This window comes from Vidua chalybeata, chromosome 1, assembly GCF_026979565.1.
Source record: "Vidua chalybeata isolate OUT-0048 chromosome 1, bVidCha1 merged haplotype, whole genome shotgun sequence".
Taxonomy (NCBI): domain Eukaryota; kingdom Metazoa; phylum Chordata; class Aves; order Passeriformes; family Viduidae; genus Vidua; species Vidua chalybeata.
This window is the reverse complement of record NC_071530.1, coordinates 87,168,616-87,182,994: the sequence shown is the minus strand read 5'-3', so window position 1 is coordinate 87,182,994 and position 14,379 is coordinate 87,168,616. Positions and strand designations below refer to the sequence as shown.

General features: G+C 37.2%; 1 protein-coding gene across 1 annotated transcript in view; it reads left to right on the top strand.

Moving 5' to 3' along the window:
* The window catches only part of GALNT1 (polypeptide N-acetylgalactosaminyltransferase 1), an 87,826-nt gene that overhangs the window by 23,641 nt on the left and 49,806 nt on the right, over positions 1–14,379 (top strand). The window contains exon 2 of the mRNA XM_053956750.1: positions 1,558–1,731. The gene's annotated coding sequence lies outside the window, so the exon portion shown is untranslated. The remainder of the gene's footprint in view (positions 1–1,557; positions 1,732–14,379) is intronic.

Below are 14,379 nucleotides of genomic sequence, written 5' to 3'. Positions count from 1 at the left end.
AAAAGTGCTAGATGAAAGGCTAATTTAACATAACCAACACTCATATTTTTGTGTGTGTCTATTGCATGTTACAGTGCAGTGTGTGGAGCCTAGTCAGATATATAATGGAAATCTGTTTAACGTCTTGAAGGCAACAGCTAATTGGCTTTGATAAAGGAGGTTGGATCTCTTCAGAATGATGTCATGAGCTCCTATATTAACATGTTCAGAAAATAAACAACATGATTTATGTTAGGTTTCCTGCTGAATCTGTACTGGATCATATTTTTCTGGCCCTTTGAAACTTCCCTATTTTTTTCAGATTTGATAAAAATTGGTATCATTTCAAGGAGATCTTTAGCCAGTTCTATTAATAATCAGACTTTAAGCCAAGACATTTTCCCCTTCTACTTTGGTATGCAAAAAAAAGGGAAACTGCCAAGTATTACACTAATTTTATCTGCTTCACTATTGGGATAACAATTAATAATTAGGTGGCTGACAAAACACCTTTTCTATCACTGCCAATCTTAGCCTTCCTTACCATATGCTTTCTCCATACTGTTGTATTACCACAGTATCAGCAACTTTTTTTTTTCCTCCTTTGTACAAAGTTTTTTACCTGGACAGATACCTAGAGGTAACAGTTTAAACAGGCTAAGCAAGAAATTTGACTAGCTTAGTAGGTTCAGATATAATATGGCAAGTGCAAGATACATGCTTGAATAATGTACAGGAAATATTACCTAAGTGTAGACAAATTTCAACTACATTAAAAATTGAACAAATCTTTCTTGAATGTTAAGACACATTCTTTAGTTTTCAGCTGTTTAGAATTTCCTTCAGACATTGCTGTGTTAACTGGGCAGAGGCAGAGATTTGAAGGAATTCATTCAGTATTGCTACAGTTTTAATGGATAAGACTTGGAAAGGCTCAGGCATCATTTTTCAGGTGTCACTTTTTTTTTCTAGAAGTGAAAAAATGTTGCTTCTTAAGCGTCAAGTCTGTGTTACTGTAATAACACCTTTTTTTTTCCAAAAGCTGTCATTATAAATGCTAATGTTTAACTTGTGGGCGAGAGATGAAAGAATGCAAAACCCCCTACATCTATAAACTAGAATATGTATAGGAAGATTTAGTCCAAAAGAGTGATCATCTAGGGAGCTGCTCATGTGAATGTGTGCTGTTTTTTGAGGAGGCTGTTTTCTTACCGTATTGAGAACAATTCATAGTTTGTTGTGCTAAGTATTCATGATTGGATAGAGAACGACATATATAGAACTCAAAAATAGATAACAACTTATTTGGGAGGACAGGCAGTCCTCCCACTTAAATCATATCATCTGGAAGGCTAAAAAATGTTGATGACTTGTTCCACCTCTCCACTCTTCCCTGCATATGTTGTTTTCCTCACAAGCACAGTTCACTGCCTCTTTTTAGAAACAGCCTTTGACTCCTTCTCCCTTGCATGGGATTTTAGATTTTGAAATCTTAAATGGGAAACTTTCTTCCCCTTGCACCTCAAGCTCTGCCAGAACTGAGCTAGGAACTTATCTGAATTTCTGTTTTTCCTCTAGGACAGCCTTAAGATCTTCCTGGTGGAATACCTCTGTTGCTTCCACGTTCATGTTGGAATGGCCTAGTCCAGTCTGCTGCTGTATGGTTCCTGCCACAGGTGCTCTACAGCAATGTGTCAGGATTTTGCCACAGTGCTAGTGGACCATCCAGATGGCTGTGAACCTGCAGAGGAGGTGAGTACAAAATGTGTTCTAGGAATTTTTGGTGCTTTGGTCAGGTCTGTCTGCTTTGGGTGTGTTTCAGAGCAAATGCCTGCATGTGTGCTTTGTCAGTGGATCGCACTGGGTTTGTGTGGCAAGGTTTTGCTAGTGACTGACTTAGAGGCATCTTCTCTGAGAAGCTGCTAGAAACTTCCCCTGTGTCCAATGGAACCAACGCCAGCCATCTCCCAGAGGGACCTGCCACTGGCCAAGGCTGAGCCCATCACTTACAGTGCTAGAGTCTCTGGGGTACTGTATAGGAAACCCATGCTAGACCAGTGTGTTCCTGAAGGACTGCACCCTGTGGAAGGGAGCCATGCTGGAGCAGTTCATGAAGAACTGTAGCTCATGGGAAGGGCTCAGGTTGGAGAAGTTTGTCAAGGGTTTCTTCCTGTGGGAGCATGGGAGAAGTGTGAGTAATCCTCCCTCTGTGGAGGAAGGAGAGGCAGAGCCAGGATGTGATGAACTGACTTTAACCCTCATTCCCTGTTCCCCTGTGCTGTTAGGGGGAGGAGAAGGTTGAGAAAACTAGGAGAGAAGTTGAGCCTGGGAAGATGGGAGGGGCATGAGGAAAGTGTTTTAAAGATTTGGTTTTATTTCTCATCCTACTCTGATTTGATTGGTAATAAACTGAACTTGTTTCCTCATCTTGAGTCTGTTTTGCCTGTGATAGTGAGAGCTTTCTCCCTGCCTCTATCTTGACTCATAAACCCTTTATTATATTTTCTTTCCCTTGTCCAGCTGAGGAGGGATGGGACACCTGGAATCCAGCCAGGGTCAATAGTCTGCATGCATATTTCCATATTTTACTGTTCCTTCAGCATCCTGTTGGACCAGTTCAGTTGTCTGCAGCTATTAAACAAGTTTCCATAAGAATCCCGTTAGATATTAGTGCAGACCTAATTAAACTGTTATTGTGGTTCTCTCTGAGTATTGGGAAGCATAGTATCCAAGTGGATAAAGGACCTCGTTATTAGTTTTCCTAAATTCACCTTTACCCTCTCAGTAGATCTTGAAAAGAGTTATTTAGTCCAATGAACTGGAATTCAGATCAACTTTCCATCCAGATGACCTAAGAAGGCCTGAGTTTTATTTTCTGTGTTTCTACAACAAACACAGTACCCTTACAGCATCCTTGTCAAAGGATGATGTATTAAACGACCACTGTGTAGTCATTGGCTGTGCAGTGAGGTGTTTAACAACTGAGTATTCGTGAAGCCTCCTCTCTGTGTGCATCTCCTACGCTTTTTTTAAGCTTGATTGAAGCAAGATGGAGAACCAAAGTTTAATGGGATGGACAGGCAAAGATGTGGCATGACAGGAACATTTCCTTTGGCAGAAAAGTTTAACCAGTGCAGTTGTATTTAGTGTGTTAAATGGTGTCCTGCACTTAGAATCATTAGTATTGACATTTTTTGCAAATTTTTCATCCCGATTTTTTTTCTTTCCTGTAACCTAGTAGCAGTTTTCATAGGTTAGTTTTCACAGACTGAGTTCTGAAGAACTCTTTGGGTCCAATTCTGAAGTTCAGGTTCAGCACGGTAAAATGGGAGAAGTGTGTTTCATGTTTGAGTGGGTCCTTTTCTAGTCAACTTCAGAAGATCTAACATGTAGTCTTAAATTCAGTCCTTCAAAGGTATAACTGGAACAAGTATCAGTTTAGAGGAGAGGAAAAAATATATTCAAAATTACTACCTAATACTCTTTAGTAGTAAAGGTTGATAAGAAAAAAAAATCTAGGGTAGAAAAAAGTAGAGAAAAATTTTTTCTTCTGGGTTTACGTCTTTTGGCCACTGAAGTGGTATCTTCACTGATTTGTTTTTTTTTTTTCATGGTAGCCTAATCACCTTTTCTGTGCTTGCTGACTACTGTTGAGTTTAATGAGATCACAGATTTGAGGAGAAATAACTTCTTTTGGGGAGAATACCCAATTGGTCTGAGTCTGCACTGAGAGACTGATGTGGCTGAATAAACACAGTTGTTCTTGGTTATTTTTCAGTTGTGTCAGTTCTCTGATTAAGTTTCTTCATTGCTGTGTAGATTTTTGCTGGCAGAGTAGAAGGCTGGCTGGTTGGAGTGGCAGCTACTTACACAGTAATAGTGTGCTGGTAAATCTTTAACCATGGTCTGGCTTCTAAGGCATGTCTACTCTCTCTCCTTGTAAAGATTCTAGAGCTTTCAGAGAAGGTGAAAATCTTTCAGAAAAGGTATTGAAGAGTAATATTAAATGTCTGGGAGCACAGAATTTTAGAAGATGTTTTAAAAAATATCTGATCTCTGATTTAATTTAAATTTTAGCAGTGATTTTATTTCTCAAATTCCGTGATTTTCAATTAATATATAGTTGAATTTCCAAAACAGTTCCATCACATTCCTTTCTTTAATATTGTCTGACAGATTGACCTTTTTTATGGTGACCTATTTGTCTCTTGGCTTCTAGTCAGGAATTAATTTTGAATTGTAAAACAGCTCAAGTTGCTACAAGCTTTATACCTTCAAAAATAATTTGATGTCAAATTAAATACACTAGCTGTTTTTTCATGAAGTGCTTGACAGTTTCTGGAGGGGAAAAAAAAAGCAAAGTAATAAGCACCAAAGTATTTGAAGGAATTTAAGTACTTTACTTATGTGTGATGCATACCTGCCTTCCTGAATGTTCTGCTGATTGTTTTCCCTATGCAACTGTGCAGAAAATTGTTATCATCACGCTTATAGGTAACTGGGGAAACAAGTGAACTCTTCCACAAAATAATCTTTCTGCCTCAAATTGCATATCCCACTCTTCAGATTTCTCTGGACTGCTGTACAGCACAACAAATAAAAAAATTCTAAATTTTATTTACTTTTTTACCTTATTGATGCATTATCGTGATTTTATTTAAATTTATCAAACTAGGATAAAAGTTAGGCCAGATGAAAAACATGTTTTGGAATCACTAACTTTAAGAGTATAGTCTTGAAATTTAATGTCTGAGAGAATCTGCCATTTTTTTTCCTAAGAAATATTTAAGAAACAAAAAGAAATATTCAAGAAATAAAATGCAGCAACGTTTGAAAAGCATTTATTACAGAATAATGAAAATGTAGCATTTTCTTTTGAAAATGACCTTGTTTAAATAATTTCCATGGCCTAAGTGAAAACTATTTTCTTTAAGTTTAATTGATTTTTGTTTTTCTAGCATTTTCTCCCATAAATGAGCTCAAAGCATGATCAATTTGTTCTCTTTTTTAAAAAAAAAGGGCAGATTTTTGAAGCCATTAACCAAATAGGACTTTTATTTCTGTGGAACTCAATTTATCTTCTCCACAGTGCTGCTTTTGACCAAATGTAAACTTGAATGTAAAGTTTATATCTATTTTTCAATGAAGTTGAAAGATGGGAAGAAGTATGTACATGATCAATTAAAATCTCTGTGATTTGGCCCATATGTATCCACTTTTATGGTTACAGATACATATTTATTGGATGGGTGGATACTGAGCGCCCCAGACTTTTTGAATGATGTGGGCTGCTTTATATTTCTTAGATAGGTGAGTTCTTCTGTCACTTTCTCCTTCTCTTCTTTTACAGTGTTGAGTCCAGCAGTAGCAGATCATTTTCTATCCTGTCTCTACATTACTTGTTAGCTTAATTTGTGTTGGTATGGTAGCAAACTAGGAGATGCAGGTGTAAGAGCAGTGGGGTGGGAAGGGTGTTTGCTTGCAGGGACTTGACTTGGTCATAGCTGCTCCGTGTCAGAGTTAGGGATAATTTGCTTGCTTGAACAGCAAAGGGATAAAGGCACTGAAAAGGAAAGGGAGAGTAGAACTCTGTGGTGAGAATGTCTCAGTGTGAAACCAGTCTTTGCTCAAAATGGCCAGTACTGATACCTCTGTGAATTCTCTTGTGGTGTCAGGTGTAGCAGCCTGGACTGCTACAAGTCAAGTCCGGGGTAAAGAAGCAGAAAGGGCCTTTGCATGGTATCCTCAGATGTTTAATTCAGCCACGCGGTGAGCTGTTCAGAGCTCTCCCAGCACACACATGCCTCAGCTCTAACTACCCTGTCCAAGGGTGAACCTGGTCTCAGGACAGTACAAAGTTGAGGGCCGATCAGGGAATGGGGAGGGAGTGCCTCAGGGACATAGGAACAGACATAGGAAGAGAAAAAGGAGCAAATGGGGTCTAACAGCTTTTTGAGGGAAGCTTCTTGTGTCTCCCTAAACCAGGAAAATGCCCCCCAGGGTCTCTATAGTCAGGCAACGCAGGTCAGCATATAAACCTCTGTAGCTCACCTGAAGTCTGAATTCTAGAGTTTAGGCTCAGTTCCTGTGGAGATACCAGTACCAGTGCTTAAGACCGAGATTCCACATGGACAAAGATCCAGGATTCAAGTCATGAAGAAGAGCCATTGCAATATCAGTCTGCTTGAAAACTCTTCCAACAACTTCTCCCTATCAGTTTCTTCTTGCCTTGTCCAGTCTTGAAAATGTTCTCAAGTTCTAAAGGATTTCCAGAACTCTGCATTTATTATTCTGAATTTTTAGCTTTTTATCTGTTCTTTTCTTCTTGATCACCTCTTCAGTGTAGAACCCAAAATGTGGATATTGCCTGCTTTAGAAATAAACTTTGCATGGAAAAATTGATGAGTGTCATGGTTGAAGAAAATCTCATGTTTGTTCTTTTTATGCCATGTGTATATTTGCATGGATTAAGAATTGAAACAAAGGACTTAAAAGTGTGGTATTTCTCAAATTTGTGTTGTCAGTGATCTCTGGAAAGACAGAATTAAGAAAAACTCCATCTAGAACAAGTGAGTCTAAGGGAGAAAGGGAAGGATGGATGTGAAGAATCTTCTCTTCAGTGCAATATTGTGTGTGTTAATTAAGTACGAAACAGTTGTTAGCAGCAGAAGTTACCTGCTGAGCACACAGCTTTGTGTTGTGAGAACAGGCTTATCTGGGATTGTATGCTTAAAAGCCACATTGCCTTTCTCTATAAATACAGCCTTATTGCTCTCTAGGTAGACTTTTTCTTTTCCCTATGGATATAAAGCAAAGAAGCACAAGTTTTTTGGGAGAAACATTGAAAAAATTTCATGTATCTGAAAATTTGACAATGCTAGCTTTTCTTTTTTTTTTCTCCATATATGATCAGCCTTTTCTTTCTAGAGAAAGAGAAATATGCACATGTTCTGATTTTCTTTGGGATTTTTTGGGGGTTTTTTTGTTTTTTTTTTTTTTTTTTTTTGTTTGTTTGGTTTTTTTTTTTTTGGGGGGGTTTTTTTTGGTTTTTTTTGGTGTTGTTGTTGATAGACTTTTGTGGATGGAGATCTGATGTCTTCTCTGTATTTCAAAAAGTGTTTAGCCCTGCAAAACTGCTGACTTATTTTGGTTAGAATTTGGGTGTTTTCCTAGACATGACGAGGTGTGGTACTTTTCAATTTTTATTTTAAACTATCTGCAGTGGCAGTTTTAAAGGAACGGGAAGTAAAACTTGTTAGCTTGTTTGAATTCTTTGCCATTCTTCATTCTACTTGCAATATCATTCTTCATTTTACTTGCAGTGGTGGAGCCTACTGTGTGTTAAGTGATTGTCACCTGTATGTTTTCAAATTATATATCCTAATTCTTCAAGTCTTTATGATTAGTCACACGTGTTATCCTTTCAGCAGTTTTTAACTTGATATTGGCCTGTATTTGATTTTTCAGCAAGTTCTGCTGTTACTCTAGGCAGAATTCAGCCAGCTTCTCTATGATAAATGCCCTATAGCCCCAGCATGCACAATAAATTTTCTTTATCTGTGCTTTTTTCAAAGCTTTTCTTCTAAAACCCTATTTTGAATATTTTTCACATATGCTGAAGGCAGAGAAAAAGTGTTCTTCAAAGTTATTTGGTACTTCTTCAATTTCCCCAGCTGGATTTTTATCTACAGTAGAAAGTTTTCAGGATTAGAGGTTTCTGCACTTACTCACAAAAGGATGATTGAATCTATTGACTACAATTTACTCAGTTTCCAGAAGTCTCCTCTATAATATTTTTTTCCTCTAATTAGCTTATTCTGCTTTTCTTTAAATCAAGTTCTTGCCCATTAGTGATTGATCCTTCATGATGGCTATTTTCCTATGTAATTTTCTGCCATCTTTAAAAGTGAAGAATTAATGAACAATTTTATTCCACTCTAGCTTGTGGCTTTGATACATACCTAAAAAATAATCAGAAACTTTATGGAGATTTGATATTTTTGAACATTTGAGACTTAGCTGGAAAGATTTAATAATTTCTTAAAACATACAAGGAAGGTGTCATAGATGTCTTGTATAAGATTTATTCATTTGATTGTTCAGAGCCTGCACAAGTTTTTGTCTATGAAAAATATGTAGCTAGTTTTGTGATGGTGAATTTTCCTGACCTTCAAGTAGTGAAAGATTCCTCCTTGAAGTTTGTAATTCTTTCATATGACACCTGAGTTTCTAGTTTTCTTCTCTCCTAACTTAATAGCAGAATAGAGAGTAAAATTTGAAATCCTTTTGTCTGTGTTCATCACTGTTTTCAATAAGAATTTGCTTATTTCCTCAAAATACTTCAAAAGCAAATGCTGCCTGACATTTTTGAGTGTTGACATGTACAGACTGAAGAAAGTATAATCTGCAGAAAATTCTATTATTTGACACATTCATTTGAAGAGCAACCTATTCATAAGGATAGTATCTATTTTAGTTGTGTCTCAGGTGGTAAATTCTGAGTTTGATGTTGGACATTTTAATGTAGAACTTTTAAAACATTTTGGAAGTCAATTTGATTTTCTGAACCGTGCAGAAACATTGTAAAGGAAGACGGAAAATGTGAGCATTGAGAATATGAAACAGCTTACTGTGGTTTTACTTCCACATTGTCTAATCTAGTGCATATGATTTCTTAAAGAAGCTTGCTCACAATACTAAATTTAATTTTTTTTAGAAAGAATTTTAACTTTAAAAAAATCCTATCAGGTAGCCTATTCTACTTACAGCTCAACTGGCATTTGCCAAGTTATTTAAAATAATTTTTGGAAATGTATGCATTCTTGATTATTAGAAATTCTTGACTGTTTGCATGCTTTGTTTCTTAGGGAACCTATGCCTTGTAAGGCCAGGTGATGCTGCTTTTGGCTAGAAGCCTTCACGCTGTGTTACATCCTGTCACAAGACTGAGAGCCTAAAACACGTGGAGGTGTTTGCAGCTTTTCCTTGCAGACAGCTAATAGTGTACTAATAGCCTAATCTCTGCTACTGTGACACTACTCAGCTGCAATATAAATTTTGGGTAACTACGCTTTTAATTTCTTAAAAGACCATTTAGATCCAATAGGGAGCCTAAAATTACTTCATATTAAGCTGTTTCTTCTGAGTAATGGTAAACTTTCACAGTCTGTACCTTACATGACAGATTGTTTTTCTTGAGGAAATGGAGGTCCTCACCTAGAACACCTGTGTTGTTGTGACCTCAATTTTTCTCTAAAAGTCCTGTAGTGTTGGGGTTGAAAGACCAGCTAACACAGCTCTTCAGGGAGTTATTAAAAACTGGACTCAGTTTATAGCTCTGGGATGCTGACTGGCAGGAGTGTTGCTGTGCTGAAAAAGCTGAGTGCTGGGTCACCATCTGTGAATCAAAAACTATTCCAGTGGTTCTAGTCCACTTTAGCCTTCTAGGCTGCTGTGAAGGGTAGCAGAAGGCTCAAATAGGACTTACTGATGCCATTAATTATTGCATGTCAAGGGTCTATGAGCTTAGTGTTTAAATCATCTCTTGCTGCTGTTAAAAACAAAAGCTTTTCACTCATGAATTGCTCATTGTCTTCGTGCTGCCTCTGATACTTAGCGATGAAAATACTGCCTGTATTCTCAAGCTGGCTGTTTCTCTTAGTCAAGCACCCTCAGTAGCCCTCCCAGAGTGTGCCTGCATAGTAGCTGTGGCTTGGAAGAGAAATGTTTGTTCTCTGTCAGCATCTGAGGTGTCAGTAATCCAATTTAAGACTGCAGTTGTTTCAGGAAAAGAAATAACTGTCTTTTGGCTTATAAATCTGCTTTCCAAAAAGGATTGCCTATTCTGCACCTGTCACAAGAGGCAGTTCTGCTGTTCAATCTAAAAGGGAAAAGATTTGAATAGCAGTGATTTGAATTACCTGCCAGGACTGTAACAGCCAATAACTTAATGCCCCTTCAAGCACCTATTTCTCTTTGCTTCAGGGTGTTATATATCTGTGTATTCATTTTCTTATGTGTTGCAGTTAACCTGGGCTAACGATGTTCTCCAACTATTTGAAGCAGTTCTGTAAAAGGATGTATAGTTGTTTTTTGGTTGTTAGATTGGCAATATTAAGTAATGTATTTTGATTTCTCACTGGACATAATAGAAGTATGTTTTAAATTTTAGAGCAGTTGAGAGAATGGGAATGTGTGAAGAATCCCTGAATGAGATGTCTGGTTTTAGATAATTTTTATACAACCTGTAGAACAACAGAGAAATGAAGTTGTTGCCTCAGACATTTGAAATCTACTTCAAAGTCGAAGACTAGACATCTAGTGAATCTCAGCTGGTTATATGACAGCAGTATTCTTTGTACTTTTATTGTGTTCTTAATTTCCAAGTTTTAGCTATCCTCTTGAGCTCTTGCAATATTTACAGTGATAGTCTGATAGGGAATATTTAATCTCCCTCCTGGATAGATTTATTCCTTTTCTTGCATAGCAAAAATTGCTGTGAAAAACAGAATGTAAATTCAAAATCTGCGCATTAAATTGGTTTGAACTTTTATTATTTGATTAAAATATTGTTCTTCTGGTCCTTTGAAACCTTGCTCACTGCAGTTTCTTCCTGCAAGCAAGACAGGACTTTTTTAAAGTCAATCTAAAGAGGTCTGACTATAACTGGGAAAGAGTGTAATTTAAGTGATTTCAAAGGTTTTTATTTGAGCACTTTTGTAAATAATCTTTTTTTTTTCCATTCTCAAAAATGCTGTATTGCGGGAATTTGGTGTTTTTACTAACTCATTTGAGAAACCATTAAACACTGGTTTCCAAAATTATAAACTGTTTTCAGAATTTCAGTGACTGTAGTTGTTTCTGAAAACTGTAGGTACCAAAATAGCATTGTGTTTTCAATTAATTTTCTTGCATTAACTGAAAGAACTTGTTTTAAAAGCCAAACTTTTTAAAAGCCATTTTTTTCAATTCAGAAATGTTATTTCCTTACTATGTAGCAGTATTTAGAGCTAATCTTAAAAGTTTAAAGGTTAAGTAAAGACTACTTAGGTAAGAAGGTCCCTTCCAACCTGAAGTATTCTGTGATTCTGGATAGGGAGAATCAAAGGTTCAAGTACACAGTCACACAGTTCCATACAGTTGTAAGCAGTTTGACAAAGTTGTAGTTGGAGGGCATAACTGTTGTTCCATTTTTGGTATTGCTTTTCTATGTGATGAGAGATTTTAACCTCACAAGAGCTTCTACTTTTGTGAGTATAATGCATTCTGTTAATTTGTAGGAAAGGAGGTATGAGCCAATAGCTTCTGCCTTTGTGTATTAAGTTCATCCTTGTTTTTCAACTGTAGTCAGCCACTTCTATGTTTGTTATTCTGCCTTTATTGCAAGGCCTACCGTTTTTAGAAATATAATTGATTTTTTTTTTCAAATGGCCAATTAAAAAATGACTTATTAATTTAAAAATTGCTTCTGATGAATTAAAAGTGTAGTCTTCCTACTCAGAGCGAGAAGAATAGAAATTTATTGTACTGACCTACATTTCTCAGATTTTTCTGAAGTGCAGGTTTGCTTTTAATGAATTGTTTTCATACTGTTCAGACTAGTATGATCTGCTTTCTCTCATCACCTCCTCAGAACTTACTTGCTGAATTGTACTGAACAGATGAATAATAAAACCTTTCAAAATCCATGAAATGAGCATAGCCCCATGATATATTCTTCTCTTATATTAACTTCTGAGAAGAAAACTACTGGCATCCTAAAACACTTTAGTATTATTTTTGCCTGTTGAAATTTACTGGATGCATTTGTGTTACTGTGAAAAAGGTGAAGAATAATCCATTTCCACAGGTTATGGGCCACCCTAATTTAAATGTTTTTTTTTATCACTTGCTTTCAGAGCATTGAAAGGTAGTGCTTTGTTTATCCTCAAACCAACCTGATGTTCTGATGGTAATGAGCTCTCTGCAAACAAGCACTAGAACCAATTCAGAGCATGGGTCAGTAAAAAAAGAAAAAAAAGAACAAGATAAAACACATCAGCCCAGCAGCAAAAGTAGTTCTGGAACCTTATTGTAGTGTTGGCATCACTTCTGTTTTCAAATATGGATGTAACCAATGGGATTGGCCTCACTAATAGTTCAGAGGTACAGAGTTGTAGACAATGCTCACAACAATTTTTTAGAAACTTGCTCAAAAATCCATACACATGCCTAATATGTTACCTTGCAGTATGCCAGTTCTTCTCCCTCATTACTAAGTGGACTGAGAAGCTGAAAATTCAGTTTTGTTGAAGCCATCAATCTTTCCTTAAGATTCTGTTCAGTTAATCATTTTCAATTTGGTTTAAATTGATATTAATAGCTTAAAAATAGCAAATGTTGTGTCAGAATTTTGACAAGCCCTTATTTTGTGCCAGCTTCTCTTTGTTCATATCTGAAATTCTGGAAAACAAACTTTACATCAGCTTTGTCTGGCTACGTGGTGCAACCAGTGTAGAATCCTGATTCAGCTGAATAACGGCAATGAAGTCCTTTGTCAAGTCTGCTACAAAGTCGTATTGAAGACTGATCACTGGTATAAACAGAGATAAAGTTGATCCAAAGATAAAAATTACTGAGTATTTGTGTGCTATACTGAAAAAGAGTAAGTTTTCTTTCCCGTGCCAACTGTGTTTGTAAAAGAGGTTGTTAAGTGAAACAGTGCTCTTTATATGAGCAGTAATTTTAAAGATGACCTTTTCCTGTAGTGTCAAATGTATCATGGATTTTGTCATGGGGAAGAAAAATTCACTTGACCTTCAGAAATAACAAGACTTGAACGTACCCATTTTTCCTCTTTTCACTTTATTCTTGATAAAGTACAACCTTTGTTCCTACCTTTTCCAAGGTGTTTTTAATACTCCTTTTTCTTCCATAGTATAAGGGTTTTGTAATCTATAATCCAGTATTTTGAAGGGATGACAAATACTTGGTTGTGCAAAAATTGTCAATTCTATTTAGATAAATGCAATTATTAAGCCTATGCATTTGGGGATTATTTCTGTGTTTGCTAGGCTGGTTTGTAGATGCAGTTGACTTACTTTGCCATAAGAACACACTGCTGATTCATTTTGAATTTGCTTTCGGGCTCCAAAGGTTTCTTCCTGCAGAGCAGCTTCCGAGCGTGGTAGTACCGAGCCTATATAGATAATACTTGTAGAATCATAAAATGGTTTGGGTTGGAAGGAACTTCAAAGGTCATATTCTAGTTCCAAGCCCCTGCCATAGGCAAGGATGCCAGCTAGATCAAGTTGCTCAGGGCCTCATCCAACTTGGCCTTTAAGAACAGGAATTTGTACTTCTTAGTTACTGAATATTTGAGGTTTTAACCTGCCTGTTTTTCTAGCCTTTGAATGTCCCTTGAATTGGCCACCCAGATCAGTTTCCTGCATGTTGTTTCAGGGTATTGTCTGCATGCTCCAGCCCAGCTGCGTGTCACCAGCAACCTTGCTGAGCATGCTTTCAGTCCTGTCCCTCAGCTTCTCAGTAAAGACACTAAACAAGTGTCAGCTCCAGTTTTGGCCTCAGAGAGCCATCACTAGTGGTTGTCTGTCAGCTGAACTTTGTATGGCTGGTCAGAACCCATAAAGCATGGTGGTCCAGCTAGCAGTCCACCCCCCTGATAGCTCACTTCTTTAGATGAAACCTCACTGAGTTCTGAAAAAGTACTCTGGAAGACTGTCACAGTCCCTGTTGAAGTTATCGCAAACACCATTCACTGCTCTTCCCTGTTCACCAAACCAATGCTTTCCTTGAAGAGAGTTGCCAAATTGTTCAAGTATGGTATGGCTTTGGTGTATCTGTACTGCCTTGTTCCCCTTTTGGTTTTTGTGTTGTGGTGATCTGGTTGGGATTGGGTTTGCTTTATTTTGTTGTTTGTTTTTTCGTTTGGTTTGGGGTTTTGTGTGTTTGTATGTAAGATTTCTTACATAATCTTTGCAAGGACTGAAGTGAGACTGACTTAGCAGATGGTTCTTCAGATTATTCTTTCCTAACTGATGATAACTTTTCTCCTGATCTTGAGGATTGTGAAACTCTGGATCACTATTTCATACCTTTCATAGATGATAGAGAATGGCCCTGCAGTAAGATCAGCCTGCTCTTTCAACACCCTCTGATGCCACCTTTCTGATGCCGTTGAGTTGCACATGTCCAAGTGGTTTAAAGAGATCCCTGACCCAGTCTGTGTTCTGCATGTGAAGTTCCATGCTGAGCACTGGATCTGCTCAGCCCTTTTTCTTTTCCCTTATTCTCAGCCCTTTTTTTTTTTTTTTCCCTATCCTTAAAGTGCTGTTATTGTTGCTGCTTTTGCTTTGTTCCAACTTGTACTCCTGGATTATCTGAGAAACTCCTGTCATGCTC